The sequence below is a fragment of the Rhinoderma darwinii genome, chromosome 5 (genome assembly GCF_050947455.1).
Source record: "Rhinoderma darwinii isolate aRhiDar2 chromosome 5, aRhiDar2.hap1, whole genome shotgun sequence".
In the NCBI taxonomy this organism is placed as follows: domain Eukaryota; kingdom Metazoa; phylum Chordata; class Amphibia; order Anura; family Rhinodermatidae; genus Rhinoderma; species Rhinoderma darwinii.
Window position 1 is genome coordinate 145118757 of NC_134691.1, and position 27727 is coordinate 145146483.

Below are 27727 nucleotides of genomic sequence, written 5' to 3' on the forward strand. Positions count from 1 at the left end.
CTGGCAAAAAATGAGTTAAAGAGCTGTGACCACTGCTGTCGTATTACGCGTTTTGATTAATCCTTTTAGACCTTTTTGTGGCCACATTAACAATTGGAGCTCCCAGCTAGTACATTAACATGTCTGGCTTTGCAGGTTTTATTCATTAGTATAGGACAGTGCATAATAGAGCAGAATGTTATACTTCGTGCTTCAGTGATGCTTGGAGTAACCCATACATTTGCTTGTTACTATGGAGATTTCCTAGACATAGAGGGCAAGGATGCTTCTAAGGTATATGAAAAAAACCTCTTTCCAGGAGGTATTATTAGTAAAGGCAATTGGGATCATAATAATGGGTTAATTGATGGTCTCCAAATGACTAGAAATATTATTACATCTGTATATGGCCTTCTATAGTCACTTTTTAACCGACCTTTATTGCAGTTGTGGCAGTGTTAAAGGGAATGTGTCGCTAGAAAAATATATATATTTTTTTAGTTAAACTGTTAGTATATAAATGATTACACATTGTTCTAATTTTTTTTAATTTTTTCACAAGTCAGGAAATATTATAAATTAGATTCAAATTTATAACATTTCCCTGTGCTGGTCACTAGAGGGAGCAATTCCCAAAATTTCAGCATTGGCATGTGATAAAGCAACCTCATTGCTTTATGCTGCAAAATTGGAGAAGACACACTCGCTCTAGCGTCCTCAAACAATTCCCCCTCCTTTATCCTGGCTAGTGCCAGGAGAAAGGAGGGGGTCGAATGTTCAAACCTCCTACACTGTGTGCCGCCATTTTTTTAGCAAATGCACAGTGTAGGAGGATTAGATACAGTGGTAATCCCACAGTATAACACGAACATACACCCACATCACATACACAAACATAACTTACCTGCTCCTGCCGCTGCCTCCGCTCCCTCCACTCCTAGTCCTTGCTTCTGAACATATGGACGGAAGCCACGACCGGAAGTAGTCATCTTACTGTCCGGCCGCGGCTTCCGGTCCACATGAAAATGGCGCCGGATGTCGCTCTGCCGAAGACCTTCCTTTTGGACTGTGTGGGAGCGGCGCATGCGCCGTTCCCACACAGACGGCGTACGCTATAGTGAATGGATCGGCTCCCGTTCGCATTCTCTATGGGGATGTATGTGCCGTATTCCATCTCTGTATGTGTCATTAATCGACACATACAGAGATGGAAAAAAAATGGCAGCCCCCATAGAGAAGTAAAAGAAAGAAAAAAGTACAACACAAATAAATAACATTTATTTTAATGACATACTAAAAGCAATAAAAAATAAAAATTATTTTTTTTCGTGACACCTTCCCTTTAAGTATTATGTAGTATGATCTCCTGAAGAATACATCCCACATTAAGCTACAGAGGTTGTCTGATTTAAATATAAACATGGGAGAACCTTGGTCCATTTAATTACATACAACTTTTCTGATCAACACCTCACTATATAAGCGTTGTGCATTCTGGTTAGGTTACGAAAGGGAGGATCACCCACCTCTATTTCACAATCGGACCAATTGCTTGTTATACATTAATGGGTCAAGGACGCCCGTAACAAAGCCAACTCTTTCTTCTAATTTGCCACATCTCACGTCAATACAGACTCCTAATGCAATGCAGAACAAGGCTTCCCGTTATAGTAGGCAGCGATTCATAATTGGTATTCACTATCTCGCAGCTGGTCAAGTCCTAATGTCTCACTCTCTCACCCATGTTTTTTTTAGCAAAGAATCCAAAAGTGGCATGTAACTATTTGCTGTGTTTGTGTGGTTATTTGCTAGACTGCAAACAGACATCTGAAGACTGTACTCTGCCATTAGAAGCTATTAAGATTTCACAGAACCGAGAATTCCAGCCTTGGTATTGTGAAGAATTATACATAATTACTTTTATCGCCTCAATGGGTCAAAAATAGTATGAAATTGTATGCAGCTCTTGACATTTTCGCTTTTCAAGTTGCTCCTGCTGCGTTTTTAACCACACAAACGATTGTATTTGATAGCGTGACAGCAAGACATTTTAAAATAATCCTTTGGTCAATTTGTAAAGTAAAGAACATGTTTAGTGAAAGCTGTGACAAATGGCTTTTTAGCATGAAAGAGGGAAAAAAAACGTAGAACTTGCTGCAATACCCCTACTTTATGTCCGCAAGGCTTAGTAAAGTGCGTGTGAGGATTCACTTTTTGTGATTTGTGGTGTTACAAATTAATATAGCCTAGTGGGCTGTGCATTTTATCTCTATGAAAAGGGGTTGTCCAATTAGGACAACCTCTTGTCATATTGCATGTCCAGCTACTAAAAGATGATCGTGGCGGTCTTGTTTCAGAATAGAGTGGCCATTAAAATGATGGGTGTCTACAGAGTCCATCATTCTCAGTTAGGGCCTGTTTACATCAGCGTGGTGTTTCCATTGAAGGTTTCTGTCGGGGGAACCCCTCAACGGAAAGGCAAACGGAAACCATAGCTTCCGTTTTGTATCATCATTAATCTCAATGGTGACGGATACTTTGCTAATGGTTTCCGTATGTCACCGTTCCGTAATGGTTCCATCTTTTTGACGGAATCAATAGCGCAGTCGACTGGTTTCCGTTTGCCTTTCTGTTGAGGGGTCCCCCTGATGGAAAGCTCAGATGGAACCCCTCAGCAGAAACACAACGCTGATGTGAACACAGCCTTAGATAAGGTTCTTCAGTGTTAAGAGCTACATTGTATCTTTTATGTTTTAGCTAGTAGGTGGGGGTTGTCACTCTTTGTCTTTTACACACAATCCCTCAAAGGGGAAGCTCTTTCCAAATCTCTAAGTGTAGCTTTACTTACACAGAAAGTATGTAAAATAAAATGGAATGATGTTTATGAAGTGTTAAGTGCTAATCCACAATGACAAGCGTTTTTTTTACTATTTGGTTCTCTCCTATAGTCTCTGATGCCCTTCTGTAGCTTAAAGGGGTTTTCCAGCCAGTAAAAATTGAGGCCATCAATAGCTGATGGCTTGGGGTCCAACTGCTTGAACGCTCGCCAATCAGCTGTTTTGAAGGGGCCACAGCGCTCGTCCCCTTCATTCCGGTCACTGCTTGTATTGTGAATCGCCGACAAAGCAGTAGCGGCATGTCACAGTATTACAACCTTCACCCATTAAAGTGAATGGGAAAAGGCTGTAATACCGTGAACCGCCGCTACTGCTGTGTCGGTGGTTCACAGTACGAGCAGTGACAGGAATTAATGGGGCGAGCGCTGTGGCCCCTTCAAAACAGCTGATCGGTGGGGTCCCGGCAGTTGAACCCCAAGCAATTAGCTATTGATGGCCTATCCTGAGGATAGGCCATCAGTTTTTAGTTACTGGAAAAACACTTCAATGATGAGTGTGTAGGTAAGCCATATAAATATTTTCTTAAAAATAAATTTAATTTTCTACTCCAATACCTTTTAACTACAGGTAATTAGTCAATGCAAAGTTTGAATTATAAATGAAGGGAAAATAGAGGTGTATCTAGACTTCCTACACCTGGGTAAAAGATTTCCATTGCAGGACTAGCCCTGTATCGGAATAGCTTGACCAAGAGAGCAGCTTGTTGGTGCCCTCCTTCTGGTATCCAAGCGCGTGATAAGAAATAACTAATACTTCTCTCTTTTGTATCCAGTCCTTACTTTAGCTAAAAAAAAAAAACTGCGTCAAACCTGCGTGTGTGAATCCAGCCTCAATATGTACATTGTAATAAGCACAAATACCATTTGGCTATATTATTCTCAAATAAAAGTGCATGGTAAAAATGACTACTCTTTCCATCCAGTGACCTTCAACGCAATAAAAGGCAGTATTTTGTATAATGTATTGTTTCATGTTATATGTTAAAAGATGTTAGGTTGTCACTTTGATGTTATCCATTCTTGAAAGTTTTCAGTTTCTTTTTGTTCCTTTTATCTGTCAAAATCTGAGAAAAGAATTTGTACTTCAGACACTTGTCTTAAATCCATTTGGTGCTTAATTCTGTAACACAATGATGTAAGCTGTAAAATACATTCACATATTAACCAGTTAGTTGCGAGTGGGAATCCATGGGGTGTTCAGCGATAGCAGTGCAGACACAATGCAAAATCTCCCCAGACACCAAAAGCACTTTGCAAGGAGAAGCAGGTTATGTCTGGGACAGCAAAATGGGAATATTATTGTTCTTCTGACATGCAACATTACCTTTTCAATGGTTTATCGCTATAAACATGTATGGGGATTGCCATGAGGATACGTTTTATTTGGAGTGTTATATCATATGTTGCATACTTCCACACAAACAGTCAGTGGGTGCCTTGTTATAGGACTTGTCCAAGATTTAAAAAAAACATGGCTGCTTTTTTCAAAAAAATAGCACCACACCTGTCCACAGGTTGTAGTATTGCAGCGAGGTCCCATTCACGTAAATAAAGCTACAATACCAGATACAACCCATGGACAGATGTGGCGCTATTTTAAGATGAAACAAGCCATGTTTTTTTACATTCTGGACAATCCCTTTAATGATCAAGGTCAGAGCAGAATGATTTAACACACTCAAGCTGAAAGTAAGGCGAAAACTCAAACAACCATGCCAAACAATAGTAGTATACAGAAGGGAGTTCCTGAAATTCACAGTTGAAGAAATGTCACATCACTGGACGAATCTCGACTTCTCCTGCATGAGTTTATGGGTAAATTCTGCTTTTTTATTAAAGAGGCGATGATGGTGTAATGGTGATGGAAATATTTTCTTTTCATACATCAGACCTCTTTTTAAGTATTGTTGAAGGCAAAAACCAAATTCTGATGATATTGGTCCAAACCAAGAACTGAGGCTGTTCTGAGGGCACAAGATTGTCCTACCAAGTCCTAGAAAGGTGTAAATAATGTGTGTGAGAGATTTTGAATGTGTGTAAATATTTAACTCTTTTATGGTTGATGAACAATTAATAAAAAATACCTTTTTAAGGCTGGGTTCACACTGAGTTTTTTTGCCAGCAGAAATTCTGCCTCAAAATTCAGTTTAGAAGTTTGAGGCAGATTTTCCTCTGCCTGCACGCCGATTTTTGCTGCGTTTGTCGTGGCGTTTTTCACCCGTGCCAATGAGCGCCACGGGCATAAAACGCAGCGAAATACGCTTTCTCTGCCTCCCATTGATGTCAATGGAAGGTCAGAAGCGTAAACACTCAAAGATAGGGCATGTCCCTTCTTTCTCCTGCGAGACGGTTTTACCGCTCGCGGGAAAAAGACGCCTCCGTCTCCCATTGAAATCAATGGGAGGCATTTTCAGCCGGTTTTTGACGAGTATTGCGGTGCGGTTTCCGCGTCAAAACACTTGTCAAAAAACTCTGTGTGAACATAGCCTAAAATTGATATGGTTTGCGTAAAAAAAATCATATGAATTATTACTATTGCAGATTGCCCTTTGAGTCATTTAAACATTTGACTGTCTATGCATTCTGATTAAAAATCAATATATTTTATTGTAAAATTCAGGAATTTAAATTGTGTCTAATAGTATTGTTCACAAGGAAAACGAAAAACAGACGTAAAATACGGAGCTGTTTTCAAGGGAAAACAGCCTCTGATTTTCAGCTCCTTTTTTTTATGAATCAATTCGAAGTGCCGTTTTTCCCATTGAAATCAATGGGCAGATGTTGGGAGGCGTTCAGCCTTCGTCTTTTTAGCCGTTTTTCGGGGCGTTCACGGTTGAAAATAAGCTGTGTCAACATACCCTAAGATTTTAATGGATGGAACTTAATTGTATTGTTGTCCAGATTAGGAAATTGTATAACTATGAAGTCCTTAAAGGGGGTTTCCCGTAATCAATATTTATCACCTGTCCACAGGTCAAATATCTGATAGTGGGAGTCCGACCACAAGGACCCCCACTGATCAGATATTTATCACCTATCCACAGGATATTTATAAATATCAATTATGGATAAAACCCTTTAAGTGCTGATTTATTTCTCACCCAGAACGGTACAAATGGCAATGTTCAAACTAATACAGTCAATAATAAAAAAAAAATCATTCAAGCCCATTTTATTAAGTCATCATCTTTTAGCCCATCTGTCGAAAACTGGAGTGTTTCCATATCTCGCATTTTTCAGCTGTGTAAAAGCGTATTGCCCTGGTCGCCGCAGGAAATTCCGGATAAAAAACCGCACCAAATTGTGGTGCAGTTTTTCGGCAGGAATGTCCGCTGTGGAAAGCTGCACGTAAAAAAAAAAATATTACACATACTTACCCTCTGACTTCCTGCAGCCCGGCCTCCTGTGATGACATTTTATCCCATGTGACCGGTGCAGCCTGTGATTGGCTGCAGCGGTCACATAGGATGAAACATCATCCCAGGAGGCTGGCCTGGATGAAGAAGCACAAAATTCTGGGTAAGTATAACATTTTTTTAATTTTTTTTTCTGAGTTTTTTTTTGCGGTGGAATCGCAGCTTTTCCGCCACAAAAAAACACATCATGTGCTCTTTGTTGCGGGTTTTACCTCCCCATTGAATTCAATGGGGAAAACCCGCAACAAAAAAGCAGCGATTATGCAAATACAGTTGACATGCTGCGGAATAAAAAAAACGCACCGCAGGTCAATTTCTGAGTGTTTTTTTCCGCTCATTCTTTACGCAGCGTGTAGATGAGATATCATCCACTTTGCTGCTACTGTATTATGCTGCAGATTTTTCGCAACGTAATCTGTTCCGAAAAATTGCAGTATTTACGCTAAGCGTGAACTTACCCTAAAAACGAGTTTCACATTGCAGTCATGCATTATACAGTTGTTTAGACTCCCTAATAAATATTTTTTAGGTGCTCTATTTTCTCAAAAGCATCCAAGTTTGTTTGGGAGCATTGAGGGTGCACTGTCAATATCTCCTAGGTTTTTTATTAGGGGATGACTACTGGTACCCACAGCACATCTTACAATGTCAATGAATGACCACACTTCTACACTGCATGACAGATAATCTGTCTGTCTTTGTTTTTTAATGCTTTTTTCCATTAAATTTATTATTGTAATTTAAAATGCCAGGTCCTTGAATATAATATTGTAACTTAATTTTGGAATATACCCGTAAAATTAGCAAGGTGTTAAATAATACTGTAATAATAATAGTAATAATAATAATTTTTGTGTTTTCAGTTAAAAGGTCAAGAAAGTGGAACAATGTTGCAGGAATAGCCAGAGAAGATAATGATGTGCACATCAGGAATGCTGGCGATAAGAGTAAATATTCCGGTAAGGAAATAACACATTTTACTACCATAAAGATTTGTATTAACATCAGTTGTCATAGTCAAAACACATTATTTTTACCGCATACTAAAAGCCATACCTGTATGGATTCAAAAAGTCAGTATTTTTTTTTATATAAATGTAATTTAGCTCATAAGTAAACAGAAAATAATTCTAGACATTGACAGCATATTAACATTTTAATCTAATAACCAAAATATAATTACTTTCTAAAGATTATGTACAGCCTTTCTCATGGGACTATATGAACTAGGGGATTACTACAGAACTTTCTTTCGTGGGTTTCAGTACTTTATTCATCATGTCCCAACGAATCTACATCAACCGCGTCACCATGCAGGGATTATCCCTTTTCTCAATCTTGTTTATTCTTTATATAGAACTTCTTGTGATGTTGGTTCGGGCAAATGCTATTGGGAAGAGGATTGAGGTGGCAATCATAGAACATAAACTCTGTCTTTTCACCGACAATATACTGCTTGTGGTAACTCAACCTCAAACCTCTCTACCCAACAAACTCAAGCTTTTCTGCGAAGTCGCACATATCTCTGGTCTACCAAACAATGATAGAAAATCTCTTTCCCGTAAGATATCTCTAACCCCTGCTGTCATTGCGCTGCTTTTATGTCCCCAATTTTTGTTCCAATGGTCCACCAACTACATTGAATATTCAAGAGTTAAAATCAACATAATTTACCCCTATGTTCGCAGCTAACTTCTGTCCACTGTTTCGAACTCTTTCTGACATGCTTTACAAATGACGGTCAGTGTGGATGTCATGGTTCGGCAGAATACACGCAATTATACTGACCATGTCCGTAAGTTGCTTTATCTTTTCAGGGCTATAACCATGACAATCACCCCATACATTGTATGGCATCTGGTACACACTACAACTCTTCGGCTCCACTTTGTTCCTCCAGAGCACCTCCTGCAGCAACAAGATGAGGATGCTTAGATTCTTTATAGGTGGGGAGATTTCTTACTAGTACCCAGTCTCAGAGTTATGGCAACTGGCTAGTCTTCAACCAGCAGGCAGTAGTCGACTACTCTTCTGCATGCCATTGCTCTTCAGAGGTATATCCTTAGCAGGTCTCTTTTCCTGCCTCTCTCTTTCCTCAGCCTCCCCATCCAGCAAATGGTGCCCCCTCACTATTTCTCCTGCCCTCCATCCCCTCTTAGGCTGGCTCCTCTACGTCCCTTTCTCTTGCCTTACAGTGCTGGTGGACGCGAGAACGGTTGTTAGGCAGTGAAGATGCCTTAAATCAGTGGAAAGGAATCCCCTTTCTGTGTGCGCTGACTCTCCACTCCCACCATTGTATGTTGCACATATACAGAAAGGGGAGAAGAAACGAGATTCAACAATACACGGACAAGCCATACAGCACAGAGGTGGACAAAACGGATACACACACAGGGACAACAACACAGACTAGGGAACATCAGGGGGGAGAATTTGGAACACCTTCTCTTTCTATATTTTAAAGTGATAGTTCATCCTGTATTTGGTGCAATAAACTGTATAAAATCTCTGTCCCATCGAGCTGTAGGCATATTTTGTACTGAAACGTAATATGACTGTGTGTAGAGAAAATATGTCAGTAGAGCAGTATAACTGTATAACGCTGTATAACTGTCCATGCACTGATTGACTATCTAGTGGGGTCTCTCTGCGGTACATTACAGAGCTACTTTTATTTTACTGCTCTCCACCTGTGCCAGGATGAGCTGCTCCTCACCTGTGCCAGGATGAACTGCTCCTCACCTGTGCCAGGATGAGCTGCTCCTAGGGACATCCGGTGAGGTGGCTCAATTTTATTATTACTGTACACTTTGTACTGTACCGGACTCCTGTCCTCAACATAGAAAGTGATTCACCAACTTTCAGAAGCTCTCTTTGACTATTATATGTAAGGACTTTCATCTGTATTAGGTATCTGTATTTTTCTTTAGTGCTAATTTTTTCTTATTTTAGGTTGACGTTTAGTTGGCTTCGGAACCAATCACAAGTTTTTCATAGTCATAATCTCAAATTACAATAGTCGTCCCAGAATGAATTAATATTGTAACTTGAGGGAGCACTTTCAATATGTTGCAAATATGTCACAATCATTACAATAACAGTAAATCATGTAACAGACATAAGTAATCACCTACCAGAAAACTGCATTCTTGCCATTGCTTCCCTCTATTGAAAATACCATCTTGTCAGAGAAAAGCTTTTGTAGTACTCTCACTGTTCCTGGAGAGCTCTTGTCTAGCAAGTCCTGAATGTTATACAGAACTATTGGGAAGTCGATTATTGGTGACTCCACTAGAAATGCTTTTTAACAACTTATTCATAAATACAAGTTGTTTTTTTTTGTACTCTGTTCATAAAAGCAGAAATTTAATTTCATCATGTCTAAGCATTCTCAACTATGGCTAAAAAAACTTGTCTTTACAAGTTTTTGTTTTGCATAACGCCTATTACACGTTAAAACCCAAGTGATATAATGGTATGTTGTTCTGAGACATGGAAAGCAAGAAATTAAACAAGTGTGAGCACTTGGGGATGTCTCTCTTTGGAACTGGCACGGTTTTTATTCTACAGTATATATACAAATATACAGAAAAATTATGCTGTCTCAAAGGCAGCTTATAAAGCTTCAAACATTTAGTGTTGGTTTACACCACTGTGTTTAAGGTGTTGTTCATTATCCTTTCCTAGTCAAAAATCAGAATGCATCTTAGAAGAGAAAATAAGGAGAACATTTACGTGGGGCTCACATTTCTATAGGCTTCTTGTATAGGCTCAATAGGCTTCTTGTATACCTGAATATTTTTGGGGACTGTCCCTTTAACCAAACCTCAAAATCGGTGTAGTTTTATGTCAATTTGCTTTAAAAGGGAGTTTATGGCAGTTTTAGGGCATTCCAGGGTGGTACATGAGTGGAATTTACAAATGTCTCAGAATTTGGGATTCAAGAGTTAGGGCCCTTTTACACCGGCCAATTACTAGCCAATGAGCGTTCATAGAATGCTCATTCCCGATAATTGCCCTTTGTAAACAGGACAATGATCAACCGATAAACAAGCAAATGCTCGTTCGTCGGCTGACTGTATCGTTTTAAATGCCGAAAATATTATCGTTGTTGGCAGCACATCTCCCTGTGTAAACTTAGACGTGCTGCTGACATGATAGAAATGTATGGGGACGAGCGATCGTAGTAACAAGCACTCATCCTCATTCTAGCTCCTTGTGAAAGGAGCAAACCAGCGCCGATCAATGAGCAGTCTCGTTGTACCAGCCAAAATGGCCCGGTTTAAAAGGATCCTTAGGGTGGTCTTTACACAGCCCAACTTGGGCCGTGTAAACGAGCGCCGATCAACGAGACAGCTCGTTGATTGGGGCTCGTTTGTTACTTTCACAAGGAACTAGTATGGGGACGAGTGCTCCTTACTCCGATCGCTCGTCCCCGTACATTTCTATCTTCAGATGTACTGCCAGCAATATTTTCAGTATTTAAAACTATACAATCAAACGAGTGTTTGCTCGTTCATCGGCTGATCGTTGCCCTGTTTACACAGGGCAATTATCGGCAACGAGCATTCTGTGAACGCTCATTTGCCCGATAATGGGCCGGTGTAAAAGGGCAGTTAGTAAGTATGTCTTTATGTATAAAATCTAGTGCAGACAAAAACTGAAGGTGTTGCAACAAATCAGAATTCAGCTTTTATTTTTTCAACTAGGTCTGAGAAAGCAGAAATCAAATTGATTGCTAAAGGCGACGCTATCATTTTTGTTTGCACTAAATGAAACCTTTACATAAGACCACCTATTTGAGAAGACCACCCCCTTATTCAGACCAAATTTCCTGTGACAGATTTTCTGTTCCCCTAAATACTTTGCATACTGCCCATCTTTTTTTCTTCCATCCTGGTTGACAAGTGGCCCAGATCTTCATTGAATGTGTGGGCCAGAGACGTCAGACACAGCAGTCACCCTAGGGTTATATGCACATCATTTTAGGTAAGCACCCCCTATTCCTTTTATTTCCCTCTTTATGTAGAAATAATATATGGCATAGTCTTGCTACATTTCTTTTCAAGCAAGCCTTCTAAAAAAATTTGTAATATATTACTAGAGTAGAGGTGGAACTACTTGTTGAAAATGTCTACAAAACATATGCTCTAGAAGTATGCAACAGTTTACCTAAACAAGTTGCATACATCTGCGATGGACTCCCATTAAAACAAAATATACCACTTATATACTTTACTACTTACTATACTTTTTTTTGCATACAGTAGTTCGGAAATGTATAGTTTATTGTGTTTTTCAATACAGTTAAGTCAAAGGTATGCCGACATGTACCATCCAAATATATTCTTAAAGATAGCCATTGAGGGCTAATTATTGATAATTTTCCAGCACACATGCCTAAAATTGTGGTGTTAACGTAACCTAAGCTGGCTACACACTGTTTTTTTGCTCTGCATCTGGATATTGCATTTGACTCAAACACGTTAAGATAACTAATACAAATATATTTTTCGCATTATCTGCTGCTCGATCCGTTTTAGAAGACATTTAGGAAAATACTTATGAAAACTTGTTCAGTGGAGAATTTTTTTATTGCCCATATCTATCAATCATAGCCTAGATGACATAGCTTCCGGTGTGAAAATCTGCTGGTGGATTGGTAATTCAACTAACAAAAGTATATACAGTATGTAGTAGACCTGTCATGATTTTGGAGGGAGATTGAATTTCCAATTATACTGATATTTCTGTTCTGTAACTTCATGCTGCTTGATTTAAAACATTGTAAAAAAAAAGAACAAACAGATTGTTAAAACATATTTTAGATATTCTGCACATAGTTGCAATAGAAAGATTTATTTCCCTAATATCATGAAAAAGAACAGCACGTATCAGTTTAACTGCGTGAGACATGGAAGAAAAATGTATTCTGAATCAAATGTGAAGACAACTCAGAATTCCATTATTCTTGCTGAATCCAGTAGAAAAATAAACATCAGCATCAAAAAAGAGCATGAAACAAATGGGAGTCTGCTCAATTTTATTTTCATTCAATGACAGATAGATAGATAGATATGAGATAGATATGAGATAGATAGATATGAGATAGATAGATATGAGATAGATAGATATGAGATAGATAGATATGAGATAGATAGATATGAGATAGATAGATATGAGATAGATAGATATGAGATAGATAGATATGAGATAGATAGATATGAGAGATAGATAGATATGAGAGATAGATAGATATGAGAGATAGATAGATATGAGATAGATATGAGATAGATAGATATGAGAGATAGATAGATAGATAGATAGATAGATATGAGATAGATAGATAGATAGATAGATAGATAGATAGATAGATAGATAGATAGATAGATAGATAGATATGAGATAGATAGATAGATATGAGATAGATAGATAGATATGAGATAGATAGATAGATATGAGATAGATAGATAGATAGATAGATATGAGATAGATAGATAGATATGAGATAGATAGATAGATATGAGATAGATATGAGAGAGATAGATAGATATGAGAGAGATAGATAGATATGAGAGAGATAGATAGATATGAGAGAGATAGATAGATAGATATGAGATAGATAGATAGATAGATATGAGATAGATAGATAGATATGAGATAGATAGATATGAGATAGATAGATAGATAGATATGAGATAGATAGATAGATATGAGATAGATAGATAGATATGAGATAGATAGATAGATATGAGATAGATATGAGATAGATAGATAGATATGAGATAGATAGATATGAGATAGATATGAGATAGATAGATAGATATGAGATAGATAGATATGAGATAGATAGATATGAGATAGATAGATAGAGAGATAAAAAAGGAAGTAGAAAAAGAGCAATTGTATAAAGTAAGAGATATTTGTCTGTAAAAACATTCTCCTCTAGTAGTTGTTGAAGCACTCACACAGTTTAACCCTTCCGTTGCCAGGAGGTTTTGGACATTTTTGCACCTATGGTAGCCAGGACAATTTTCATACTTTTGACATGTACAAATAAAGCCAAAATGACAAAATTAAAACTCATACTAAATAAAGCCCCATACCCATATATTTCCTTGAAAGTAGAGACCTGGCAAATTCCCCTCAGCACTTTATACACATAGTCACTGTCATTCAATTTTGTGCCAAAGTACAGTTTTTCATTTAAAAATGCATAAAAATTGATATCTGTGGCTAAAATTGTGACCTAAGCAGAAAATTTAAAATAAAATTTCAGTATGTGCAGAGTTCATAGATATAGTCTGAATGCATGTTCCTTCATAAAATCACCAGAATTTAAAAGACCAAAAATCTGATATTAAAATGTAAATTTAAAAAAAGTAGCAACCGCCAGTACTATACTTAGATTGCATACTTTAAACAGTGAGTGGTTGTCTTGACATGTTGTTGGTAGCCATGTCCACCTTCACGTAGCTTTGTGATAAACAGGATTTTTTTTAAAATGCATCTTAACCCCTTCCCGCACCTCGGCGTACATGAATGCCCAGGTGAGCAGTAACTTCGCGCACCTGGGCGTGCAGTTACGTCCGCGCTTTAACAGTTAACCGCCGCGCGGCGCTACACCGCAGCAGCGATTAAATGTGCAGGGTGTCTGCCCTGCTCTCCCCGTTGCCGATCAGCGTCCCGTCGCCGCTGAAATCGGCAATTAACCCCTTTGATGCGGCGGTCGATTGCGATCGCCGCATTGAAGAGATTTAGAGCAGATCGGCAGCCCCCACTGGCGATCCTTGTCACGACAACCGGAGGCCAGACAATGGCCTCCGGGCTGCCATGTACGGAAGCCTATGAGGACCAGCCGGAGGCTGGTTCTCATAGGCTTCCTGTCAGAGTGACTGTCACGTCACAATGACAGTTAGAACACATTACACTACGTAGGTAGTGTAATATATTCCAGCAGTGATCAGAGTTGCAAGTCTAAGTGTCCCCTAGTGGGACAAGTAAAAAAAGTAAAAAAAAAGATAACAAAAATGTTTTAAAAAGAAGTGTAAAAATAAAAGTTATAAGTTACATAAACAAAAAATGCTTTTTTTTCCTATAATAAGTGTTTTATTATAGGAAAAAAATGAACACGTTAAAAAAAAGTACACATATTTGGTATCACCGCATTCGTAACGACCCAAAATATAAAACTATAATATTATTTTTCCTGCACAGTGAACGCCGCAAATAAAATAAGTAAAAAAACAACGCTAGAATCACTATTTTTTGGTCACCGCTCCTCCCAAGATATACAATAAAAAGTGATCAAAAAGTCGCATGTACCCCAAAATTGTACCAATAAAAACTACAACCCGTCCTGCAAAAAACAAGCCCTTACACAGCTTTTGTGACAAAAAAATAAAAAAGTTATGGCTCTCAGAAAATGGTGACACTAAAAATAAATTATTTTATAAATAAGTGATTTTATTGCGCAAACGCTGCAAAACATAAAAAAAAAAACTATACATATGGTATCGCCGTAATCATATTGTAGAATAAAAAACATTGTCAGAATTGATGATTCTTGGCTACCTTGCTTGCCAAAAAATTGAATAAAAACTGATCAAAAAAATCGCATATACCCCAAAATGGTACCAATAAAAACTGCGGATTGTCCCGCAACAAATAAGCCCTCACACAGCTCCAGAGGAGAAAAATAAAGAAGTTGTGGCTCTCAGAATATGGCGATGCAAAATGTGCAGAGTGTTCCAAAAGCGGATAAGATTGGGCACCATTTATCAGTGCGACACTGGCCACATATCTGCGAATTATTATTTATTTACCGCATTATTATACACTCTTATTATACCCCTGATGTACTCCGCACAGCTTACATATGCCCCCACATTATAAACTGAAATACCAGCAAAACCCCAAACAGAAAAACTACCAATCAAAATCTGCGCTCCAAAAGCCATATGGCGCTCCCTCTCTTCTCAGCCCTGCAGCATGACCAAACAGCAGTTTACGCCCACAGATCTGGCATCGCCATACACGGGAGAACCCAGTTAATATTTTATGTTGTATTTTTCTTCAGTGGCACAAACTGGTCACAACATATTGTGCACTAAAATGGCATATAAATGGAAAATTTTAATTTTCACTCTGCACCATCCGCTGCGCATTAACCCCTTCACGGACCACGACATAGCATGGTGTGGAAGGTGATGTATGGAGATGGCTCACGCGCTGAGCCCGCGCCATATGCTGTGGGTGTCAGTTGTGTATTAGATCTGACACCCAGGACTAACGTACAGGAACAGCGGTCGCGCTTTTACAGGAGCCTGTAAAAATTACAATATACTGTATTGTGTGTGTATATAGTGTATTGTACCAGCGATCTACTGATTGCTGGTTCAAGTCTCCTAGGGGGACTAATAAAATGTGTAAAAACAAATGAAATAGTTCTTATTAGGGAAAAAATTGGTATCGCTGCGTCCGTAAAAGTCAGAACTATTACAATATACCATTATTTACCTCGCACGGTGAACGCCGTGAAAAAGAAAGAATGTAAAACTGCAAAATTGCTATTATTTTGGTCACCTTGGTTCTACCAAAAAATGTAAGATAACGTGCTAAAAAAGTTGTATGTACCAATAAAAATTACAACTCGTCCTGCAAAAAAATGAGCCCTCACACCACTCTGTTGACGAAAAAATAAAAAGTTATGGCTCTTGGAAAGCGGGGAGGGAAAAACGAAAAAGAAAGAAAAAAAATGGTTGAGTCCGGAAAGGGTTAATTACTTTCTAATGAAAACATTTATGACCACATGTGGGGTATTGTCGTACTCGGAAGAAATTGCTTTACAAATGTTGGGTGGCTTTTTCCTACTTTATCCTTTGTGAAATTGAAAAAATTCAACATTTTAGTGGAAATAATGTTGATATTCATTTTTACGGCCTAATTCTAATAAATTCTGCAAAAGACATGTGGGGTCTAAATGCTCACTATACCCCTAGATAGATTCCTTAAGTGGTGTAGTTTCCCAAATGGGGTCACTTTTGGGGGTTTCCACTGTTTTGGCCTCTCAGGGGCTTTGCAAATGCGACATGGCACCCGAAAACTATTCCAGCTAAATTTGAGCTCCAAAAGCCAAATAGCACTCTTTCCCTTCTAAGCCCCGCTGTGGGTCCAAACAACAGTTTATTCCCACATATGGCATATTTCCATAATCGGGAGAAATTGTTTTACAAATATTGGGGTACTTTTTCTCCTTTATACTTTGTAAAAATTAAAAATGGCTACCTTTTTTTCAGAAGAAAAGTAAATTTTTACCTTTACAGACTAATTCCAATAAATTCAGCAAAACAACAGTGGGGTCAAAATGCTAACTTTACCCCTAGAAAAATTCATTGAGGGGTGTAGTTTCCAAAATGGGGTCACTTTTGGGAGTTTCCACTATTTTGGTCCTTCCAGTGCATTGCAAACGCGACACGGCACTGAAAACTATTCCAGCAAAATCAAATCCAAAAGCCAAATGGTGCTCCTTCTCTTCTGAGCCCTGCTGTGGGTACAAACAGCAGTTTATTACCACATATGGGGTATTGCTATAGTCGGGAGAAATTGTTCTAGATATGTTGGGGTGTTTTTTCTCCTTTATTCCTCGTAAAAACTAACAATTTCTGCGTTGTTTTCAGAAAAAAAGTAGATTTTCATCTTCACATACTAATTCAAATAAGTTTAGCAAAAAAACTGTGGATTCAAAATGCTAACTATACCCCTAGATAAATTCCTTGATGTACTTTTGGGGTCTTTACTGTTTTGGCCCCACAAGACCTCTTCAAACATGACATGGTGCCTAAAATATATTCTAAAAAAAGGAGGCCCCAAAATCCTGTAGGTGCTCCTTTGCTACTGAGGCCTGTGCTTCAGTCTATTAGCACACTAGTGCCACAGGTGGGATATTGCTAAAAACTGCAGAATCTGGGCAATAAATATGGAGTTGCATTTCTCGGGTAAAACCTTCTGTGGTACAGGAAAAAATGTATTACAAATGAATTCTGGCAAGAAATAATGAAATTTGTAAATTTGACCTCTACATTGCTTTAATTCCTGTGAAATGCCTAAAGGGTTAAAACACTTTCTGAATGCTGTTTTGAATACTTTGAGGGGTGCAGTTTTCAAGATGGGGTAATTTATGGGGACTTTCTTATATACAAGGCCCTCAAAACCACTTCAGAACTGAACTGGTCCCTGAAAACATAGCCTTTTGAAATTTTCTTGAAAATATGAGAAATTGCTGCTAAAGTTCTAAGCCTTGTAACGTCCTAGAAAAATAAAAGAATTTTCAAAAAACGATGCAAACATAAAGTAGACATATGGGAGATGTTAACTAGTAACTATTTTGTGTGGTATTACTATCTGTTTTACAAGCAGATACATTAAAATGTAGAAAAATGCACATTTTTGCAAATTTTCTTCAAATCTTGGTGTTTTTTACAAATAAATATTGAATTTATCGACCAAATTTTTTCAGTAACATAAAGTACAATATGTCACGAGAAAACAATCTCAGAATCACTTTGATATGTGAAAGCATTCTGAAGTTATTACCACATAAAGTGACACATGTCAGATTTGAAAAATCGGCTTCGTCCTGAAGGCCAAAACAGGCTCAGTCCTGAAGGGGTTTACATACATCTGCACATAAAACTCATTATACAAGAAGAAAAATTAGATCAAGGTGTGTATATTTCATATATACCACAAACTTCCACATTATAGCTGGACTTATGGTTTCTATTTACCTCTTGTCAGCTCTTTATATGCAGCCAGTAATCTACTATTCATTATATGGTCCTGTGCCACATGTTTTATGTTCATTTACCATTCCTGCAATGGACTATGTACTTACCTGTCACCGCCATTTATGTGGGTTATCTTTCTCCTTTTAAGTATTTTTACATTTGTCTTTGATTGTATCTGTTATACAATAAAGCTTTTTTTCTGATGAAATGGACAGTTTTTTTGTCCTGTGGATATTTTTTTGGGTTTATTATTATTTTTGCCCACAGGGCACACCTATACATTGTATTTCATTTAGCCCACACTTAATGAGTTATTTACATATATTCAAAACACAAATTGACCACAATGTGTGAACACGGCCTAACCCTAATCAATTATCGTAAATCCCTAAACTTAATCTAATGCTTTGACTAATGCTTATTCTTTTTTAGTGGAACTAGTCGGAAATGATTATTATTGGCGACCATCAGAGGATGAAAATAAAATTGTTTCGATCCGTCAAAAATGTATTCGATATTCCGCTCTAGTGATAACCGTTATCTCTATGACTGCGATGTGTAACAGGTTTCGCTAGAGAAGCGGTTAGTGGATTTTACGCTAAAAATAGGATAGGGACAGTGTAAAATATGCAAACTGTATTGATGTTGGTGGGTGGTGCAAGTGCTCGGTTCAACTTATTTTACGCCACAATCTGGATGCTGTTACATGTCCGAGCCATGGAATCAATAAACAGTAGTAAATAAAAGTAGGAATGTCAGCTCACCCTCCCAGGTGCATGAAGTAGACAGCGATCTCCACGCCACAGGAACAATATTCAGGAGGAAAAGATCAGCACTCCTTGTGGAATGTACAAATAAATCTCCAAAAGTGGACAGATTACATAAAGCCTCCATCCCCTCTGATGTGTTTCTAGCTCTCAAGATCTGTCAACTTTTTGTTGCTCAGTTTTTCCACTGGCTATTCCAAATAAAGGAGATTTATTTGAACATTCCACAAGGAGTGCTGATCTTTTCCTCCTGAATATTAATCAATGAACAGTCTAATTAGGACAGGGGGTGATTAGATAAGCTGCTGCTCATCTTGCACTCATTTTCAGAAGAAAAAAAAGATCTCCATGTATGTGACAATAAGAGTACAAGTGTGCTCTCTGATTGATAAGGGTCGGGGGGTGTGATAACATGAACAAAAGTTCATGTTACCCCTCCCCCTGGCGTCTACAGTCATACAGGGACAGGAGGAGGATGATAGCTTCTCCTCCTCTCCTAGCATGCTGCCTGTAACCCCCCTGCCCTCCGTCTACTCCTCCACATTGGCTTAAGTCAGAGCTACAAATAGATGCTTCTCCCAATTCAACCTGCCCTATCTCAGGTAAGTGCTTTAAAGAAGACCAGGATCAAGACTCTAACTGCGATCCCAGCTTGAGCTACAGTCTTCTGAACGGGTTGAATTGAGAGTTGTAAGTATCTGCAGCTCACACTTCAACCTGCTCTAGCTCCGACTAGATCGCAACTAGAACTACGACCTAAACGTCTTTGAAACAAGATTCCAGCTCTAGCTACGATCCAGCCTGAGTTAGAGCCACTAGTAGCAAGGATATATCAGATACATCCTTGGGTACTGAAGTGCCTTTCTGCCAGGACGTATGAGATACGTCTATGGCAGGGAAAGGGTTAATCAACAAAGTTTACCAGAGATGAATACTGCCTCTGGGTGCATGTGACCGATTAGATATTAATTTTATATTTGTATATGCAATTTCCTGTTTTTTTTTTTTACTCTGTGCAGGCACTGTCTCAGTAGTACCTGACAAAGTAGGTGTTTGAAATGCGAGTTGGGATGCTGGAAAGTGTGGTGCAGGAGTCAATTATGGCATGCGTTGGGTAATCTGGATATATTAGTGTTCTTAGACATACTCTGGCCCAAGTGGGTGATATCATGTTGGTAATTTTTATTTACTTATCAAGTTGTTTACTGCTATTATTTCTTGTAAGAGCTTTATATATACATAATCTTTTCACCATATATTGATGGATAAGTAGATGAATGATACATTTTATGTACGCTGGAACCTGAAATTGATACTGTCTGTGTTTTTATTAGATGTTTTATAACTGTATTCTGTCTGCTGTGTTATATTATGTGTAATAAAGATATTTCGTATATATGATCCACTTGGATATATTTTCTTTACATATTGTTATATTGAATTTACAAGGGATATTGTAGGTTTTCTATAAGGTTTACAATTGGGTGATCTAAGTACGGTTTTGTAGAACCCAGGTGTTGCAGCCACAATGCAAACTCTAAAGTGCAGCTATGTTACACCTGTATTTAACTGACGTAATATGTATGTAGTGAAGTTTTCCATTCTCTATGGGAGAAAATGTTTTTCAATTTTCTCAATACTTGATACATGGTCCCTAGAGAGTAATAAGCTCCCTTACAAAAATACTTTATTCTCAGAATTCTCAGAACCAGTGGCCCCATGTGACAGCTGCTCTAGATATAATTATGCCTATTATGAATTTCTAGGAACTTTGTGTGTTGTGAGATAATTATGGCGGTTATGGCACGAAAGTGTATACTACACTTTTGCTGGATGTGCTTGGATCTTTTTTCTATCAAAAACATAAAATGAAGATATCATAAAGTCATGTTGTACTGCAGTTAACACCAACCTCCCACTCCTTTTATGTTATACTTCTTTAAGGCCAGAAAGCTGAGACCTAAGGTGCCTTTCTATGCCATTCTCACACTGGAGATCTGCGTATCTTATCCCCTTTCCAAAGGGGTAACAGATACCATTCTTTCCCTAACAAAATAGTGACTCTGCAGAATAACGAATTAAACATGGACTGGAACCTCTATTCCGTTAATAAAGTGGTCAGTGTTCTTTTCCCAATTTCACAGGAACAAAGACATCTCTTCAATGTCAGTTAACCCATGTCTCACGTACCTGAACCCCTATAAATTTGATCGAGGGAAGTAGAAGATTGGGTTAACTCCAGGTTTTAGGTAGAGTTAGGCCTGAATTCCAGGCTGTTTTATTTGAATCTTTGTCTACATTATGTGAGATAAATACATATTGTTTCATATTTTGAGACTTTAGAAGTTTATTTGCTTGATTTCCCAGAAATCTGTAAAATCTATTTCTATTCCCTATCTTAGACATCTGAGACGCATAGTTCTGACTATCTTTTCACAGAGAAATGTCTGAAAATATAATAGCTCTTTAAATTATTCAACAAAAGTGGATATAGGATTACTAGTCTCTGCAACTGTCAGGACCTCAATGTCTCACATCAGACATGTCTGTCGTAAATGCTCAGGAATTCCAGGGTAATAGGATCTATTATATCCACCAAGAACATTTTTCTGTGGTGAATTATGCTATAGAGGACAATTATTTCTATGCAGACTTGTACAGCCGGTGTTATTATAGACCTTGCTGAACAAAATATCTAGCTCAAGGTGAACATAAAATATGGGGCCTCTAATTCGGCTGATTTTACCACAAGAAGTGGGGGCCATAACTCTGCACTTGGTAAAACAATTGACCGTGCATATATTCGTTTTAAAACATGACTTGTCATCTAATGACATCTTACCACATTTTAACCCAAAGGCGACTGTCTAAATTTCTATCTGCATTTTACCATAACCAAGGCCTAGGTAAAAAAAAAAAAAAAAATAGGTATATACATGTCAATCACAGCCTTTGTCCATTCAGATATATGGATACAAAAATAAATTTTATGTAATTACCACAACCTTTTTGTTGATAAAAACTATCGTAGTGATATGGGTAGAAAACAACCAATCACTTTACAGCTTGAATTAAAGAAATTTATAACTAGCAATACCATTTTGCATTATAGATACTTTAAAAGGGTTAACACTTTTAGGACATAAGGGATGACCATAGACGGAGATCCCACACACTATGTACCAGAATGGAGAGCCGCTCTGTAGTCCATGCAGAATTACTCAATTGATGTTACCATCGCAACCACAGACCAAACAATATTTGCACTTAAGGGATCAAGAGAGAGTGAAAAAACAAACAAGTACAGAACCCCTTTTAAATGGTCACTGTTGTTTCAACAAACTTAAAAAAAAAATAATCAATAGTACAAGCGAATATAAAAAAAACTTTGTAATATATCTTCTTTCTGAAATCTGTCTTGACAAATAGGACGGATTATCAGCTCACTTAGGAATCAGGTTACATGTTGCCCATAGAAGTCTATGGAGGACGACAGAGCGACTGAAGAGAGACAGAGGCACAGAGATACAAAGATACACTGCTACTTTTAGTAAGTATTTTATCTCACCCCAGTGCTGGATTTACAGCTACACTGCTAATTACTGCTGTATGATGTCCTCCATGCTGCAGCATATATATATATATATATATATATATATATATTAGATAAAGATAGGAGAGCAGGATTCTCCTCTTCTCTGTGTGAAGTGTATAGAAGACATGATAGCAGTATAGCCCACTAGCTCAGAGAAAATTGAGAATTAGGGTATGTTCACATGCAGTGAGCAAAAACATCTCAAAATACGGAGCTGTTTTCAAGGGAAAACCGCTCCTGATTTTCAGACGTTTTTTTAAGCCACTAGCGATTTTCGCTGCGTTTTTCGCTGTGTTTTTTACGGAAGTTTTTGGAGCTTTTTTCGATAGTCAATGAAAAACGGCTCCAAAAACGTCCCAAGAAGTGACCTGCATTTCTTTTTCGCGGCCGTTTTTTTACGCGTAAAAAAAACGCAGCGAAAAACGCTCTGTCTGAACAGAACGCTGTTTTCCTATTGAAATCAATGGGCAGATGTTTGGAGGCGTTCTGCTTCCGATTTTTTGGCTGTTTTTCGGCCGTTTACGGCCCGAAAAACGGCCGAAAATAGGTTGTGTGAACATACCCCCGGAGATGGAGCCTGCAGAGGGGAGAACTAATTAAAAAACAAAATGCAGGAAATGAGGCATATAATCCCGAGAAATAAGAGTTATTCCTCATGTACAATTATATGACAGCTTATTCTGAAAAATTACCTGAAACGCCATGAACACACAATACAAGAAACCTACTTAGGTTCTTATATTCAGGAAACTAAGTGAGTTAGCTATTCAGGTAAATTTGTAATCTTTGGAAGACCAATAGAAAAGTGTCCGACAACAGGGAATCCTGTTAGGATAAGGTGAAACAATGTGCTTCTGTGTGAACTTAAAGTGAATGGTTTCCATTCTCATACTGAGTAAAAATAAAAGATAAGAATAAGTACTCCAAAGAACGGTTGTAGAAACATAATCACTTTTATTTTTGTTATACTCCTTTAATTTTCCTATGTTGTAAAGAGAATGAAGTCCTTTTTAGTTTTGTATAGCCCAGCAGGGAGATCATTCTGGAGGTGGAAAAAAGATGGAATTATTAAAAAATAATAAGCATTACTTTAACTTAAAATGCTTCATAGTAAGGTGAAAATAATGCTCCTTGGTACAAGAAAGCTAAGACCCTTATTTAAACAAAGCCAAGTCTTATAGTGCAAACACATATCCAGCAGAGTAAAAAAACAAAACAGTAGGTCTAATGTAGAAAAATCCGATATCGAGCCTCCGCTATCATGAGAAAGCCTCCATGAATTTCATAGCAAAGAATTTGAGTCTGCATTTTATATCCCCAGTGAAAGTGGCGTAGTTATAGGGACTGCATAGGTGGCAATTAGGACTAGGCCCCTTTACAGTGTATATAGATCCTATACACGGTAATGGATATGACCTGTAGGGTGCCTCTGTAGTCATAGGCACAATTATAGCCTTTGCACTGAGGCCCTGGAGCCTAAAGCTACACCTATGCCTAGAGCAATTGTTGCTATGGGAAACAATGACATTTTTATCTCTGAGATTCGGTTGAAACATGAGATCCTGAAAACAAAGTTGTTGCCCAACTACAGCCTATCAGATTTTAGATTTTTTTTCAAGGCTTCCGTTCTGGAATCAGACATACATGTGCATATGCAGATAAAAGTACGGCTTGGATAGTACTCCTGTGACTATCCTGTTGATTATATTTAAGATGTTTTGGGTGATTATTTTTTGAATTCTTGATTTGTGATGATTTTGAACACCTATATCTTTAACACCAGCAGACAAATGGTAACTGTGGTACTAAATGAAGGTGACTGTATCGGTAGAGAACGCTTCCCCAGGAGATGAAACTGTAGCGGGACACACTGCAGATTTACTCCTGGGCGTCAGCTCACACAAACTGGACAATTCCTTTAGCTACAGCTTTCAGCTGCATGTTTAGGAGATATGAGATAGATAGAATGATATGAGATAGATGGATAGATAGATGGATAGATGGATAGATGGATAGATGGATAGATGGATAGATGGATAGATGGATAGATGGATAGATAGATAGATAGATAGTATAACGGTTCTCACCGGTTTGTTTGTGGATCCTCTGTGTCATCCGGGAGGTGGTGTTTGGAACCCAGGGCAACGCTTGGCACAGCGGGTTTAGAGGCGGTCGGATGATTAGGCCAGAAGTCAGGACAGGCAGCAGACGTCGTTACGGGTATGGATAGCAATGGGTCAAGGCAGGCGGCAGGCAAGGATAGACAAGTTCAGGCAGGGGTCACAATGGGAAATCCAGACAAAGGAAAAGGCAAGGAAACAGAGAACCAGGGTACAGGAAAACTCACGGGAAACTTGGTTGAACAAGCATGGATCAGAGGAAGGAGGATCCTTAAATAGGAAGTCTTTGAATTAAGGCGCACGCTGGCCCTTTAAGAAGGGACGAGTCAGGGCGCGCTCTCTAATGGCTGCAGCCGCACATCGAGGATGACTGCCGCGGAGGGAGGTAAGGGATGCACTTACCTGACGCTGCCCAGGGACAGCAGAGCGTCCGGACCTGGTAAGTGGAGCTCGGGATGAGCATGAGGGAATGGAGGGCGCCGGAACCGGAGCAGAGGCCGTGGGGAAGGCAGGGAACGGCGCGGCAGCCGTTACAGATAGGTAGATAGATAGATAGAATGATATGAGATAGATAGATAGGCATACTCAGTAGATTACAGGAGGAGAAGGGCTGTTGTGAGGTGCTGACTCTTTCTATTGACAGAATACAGGAGACATAATTGTGACATGTATTCTGCTGGTGGCGCAGAGGATCGCACCAGGAGTTGCAACAACCTGTTAAAGGAGAGTAATGCAGGTAATAGAAGTACCATATTCTTTGGACTATAAAACGCACCCATAATTTGAAGCATAAAAGAGGATAAAAAGGTTTTTTTTTCTACTGTGGATTTCCTATGGATAATATTTAGGTGATATGGTACAGATACAGCACCCCATCACATTGCCAGCCACATTCCCCCAATACAATGCCAGCCACAGTGATAAAATATATTGGCAGCTATAGTGCCCTCATCCTCTCCTGAACCCACCGGACATCAGAGATGTGGAGAGGCAGGTGTTAAAGTTGATTAATCTTCTCAGGTCAGTGCTTAAGAATTGATGCTGCTGTTCATAGGAGGACAAGAGCACAGAAAGTCCTTACAGCACAGTAAATCTATGCAGGTAGTGATCTGCGTGTACAAATGTCTGGGGAATTTGCTCACTGAACAGTCAGATTTTACAGAAGTCTGTGTGTAAGATGTGACTGTTCAGAGAGTAGATAACACACAGATTCTGTACACACCACACAGGACATGCTGTTTCCATAAGACTGCTCTGTAAGGATCTCTGAATCACGGAGCTCAGTCTCCTGCTTCTTCATGGACTGGCAGCTGCCTACATTTAGGCCTCATGCACACGAACGTGCTTTTGCAGCCACAATTCCCCCGAAAATCCACGGGATAATTGCAGCCCCATTCATTTTTATGGGGCCATGCACACGACCGTGGTTTCCACGGTTCGTGCATGGCCCAGGAGCCCGGACCGCAGAAAGAATGGGCAAGTCTTATTACGGCCGTGTTCTGCGGTCCAAGCTCATAGCAAATAATGGCCGCGGCCATGTGCACGGCCCGCGATTTGCGGGTGGCTTGCGGGTGACACTCCACCTCCGGCCGACCCGAAAATCACGGCCATGCACATGGCTACGGTCGTGTGCATGAGGCCTTACACTAGAAGCATCAGCAGATTACAACACCGTTTTTAAGACAAAAAGTGCATCTAATAGGCTGAAAAATGCGGTACACGTATATTGGAGAATTTCTAATAATGCTATCCCTAATATACTAGCAACAATTTACCAAAGGGGAACATTAAAACATTAATACATTTTGTACAGAATTTCTATGGCATGAACAATGTAAACTGTAAAAGACAGACAGGCATTTTATCAGTTTTGGATGTAATTTTGATGGTTACTTCAGCTGGGAAGTTCTTTTAATACATGAATACAAAAGCAATAAAAACCCAAAACTGGTTGAGTAGGGGATTTGTACAGATGAAACCACTCAACAGAAATCCCCATTAGCAGGCTTGGTGTATAAGAAAACATACATTAAAAAAAATGGCACACTTTATTTAAACACATCGGGGGGAATTTAACAACGTTTCTACGCCAGTTTTCCGGTGACTTTTGAAGACCTTTGGACCCTTTGAAGACTTTTGGACCGTTTCCATTGCTTTTTCAGAAACTAGCTTAAATCATAGTGGAAATCGACGCCAGCTCCTGGCTATAGAAGATTTCATTCAGTGGCGTGCACCTCTGAATTACTTTATTGCATCTTACTGCTTTTTGTTTCTTATTAAGACTCGTGTATAAAACACCAGTCTCATTAAATCTCCCCATCATGTACTCACTATCATCTTTTAATTTATTGTTCAATTTGTGAAATATAAATAAAATATGATAAAAGGACTGACATACTGTCAGTCGCATGGAGACCTTGTTTAGATTCAAATCACTATTCAAAGTCATACGTGTACGTAGGTTTTCCTTAACTGGTTGCGACACAGGACTAGAATACTCGTCATGAGCCATAAATATATGCTAGTACATTAAAATAAAAAAATTAAAATCAAAATGAAAAATTTGAGATCATTTTTTTTTTTTTAAATTAATTTAAAAAAAAGTAATGTTAAATAAAAAAATAAAATACAAAGCCACGCTAGCACCCAGCACACCGGGTACATGCCTTGGTAACCCCCACCAGCTACACCCCTATGCACACATATTGACACATAGCTGCCACAATTCCAGTTAGGATGTATTGGTGGGAATGGTGATTAGAATGCACAGGTCTCCATGACTAAACTGCACCTGGCAGAAATCAAAACAGGAAATGTCATCAGAATCTCTCAGTAGTGCAGCCTCAGGCTTTTGGCCTGTAACGTCAAGCGATTATATATCTGCATAAGATAATAAAAATAAAACCGTTTCCATATGTCTAATGTGCATTAAAGAGACTTCTGCTACAGCTTCTAGTAGATCTCCTTCAAATAGAAACCATTCCATGTGACAAATATTTAATAACTGGGGACATCGGAATGTATGTGAACCTGTGTATCCCCAATCCCCCCCCCCCCCCCAAATAGTCTGAAGTTCTGGCCAAACCTATAAGGTCCAAGAGCTGTGACTTCTTGTGGAAGTCCTGAACATGGGCTGTGAGTTGTGTTTTGCTTTAAGTGCTGTAT

General features: G+C 38.7%; 1 protein-coding gene across 2 annotated transcripts in view; it reads left to right on the forward strand.

The window, feature by feature from the left end:
• Positions 1-27727, forward strand: part of ATXN1 (ataxin 1) — a 324169-nt gene that overhangs the window by 94827 nt on the left and 201615 nt on the right. For both annotated transcript variants that reach the window (XM_075826607.1, XM_075826608.1), the window contains exon 2: positions 7155-7250. The gene's annotated coding sequence lies outside the window, so the exon portion shown is untranslated. The remainder of the gene's footprint in view (positions 1-7154; positions 7251-27727) is intronic.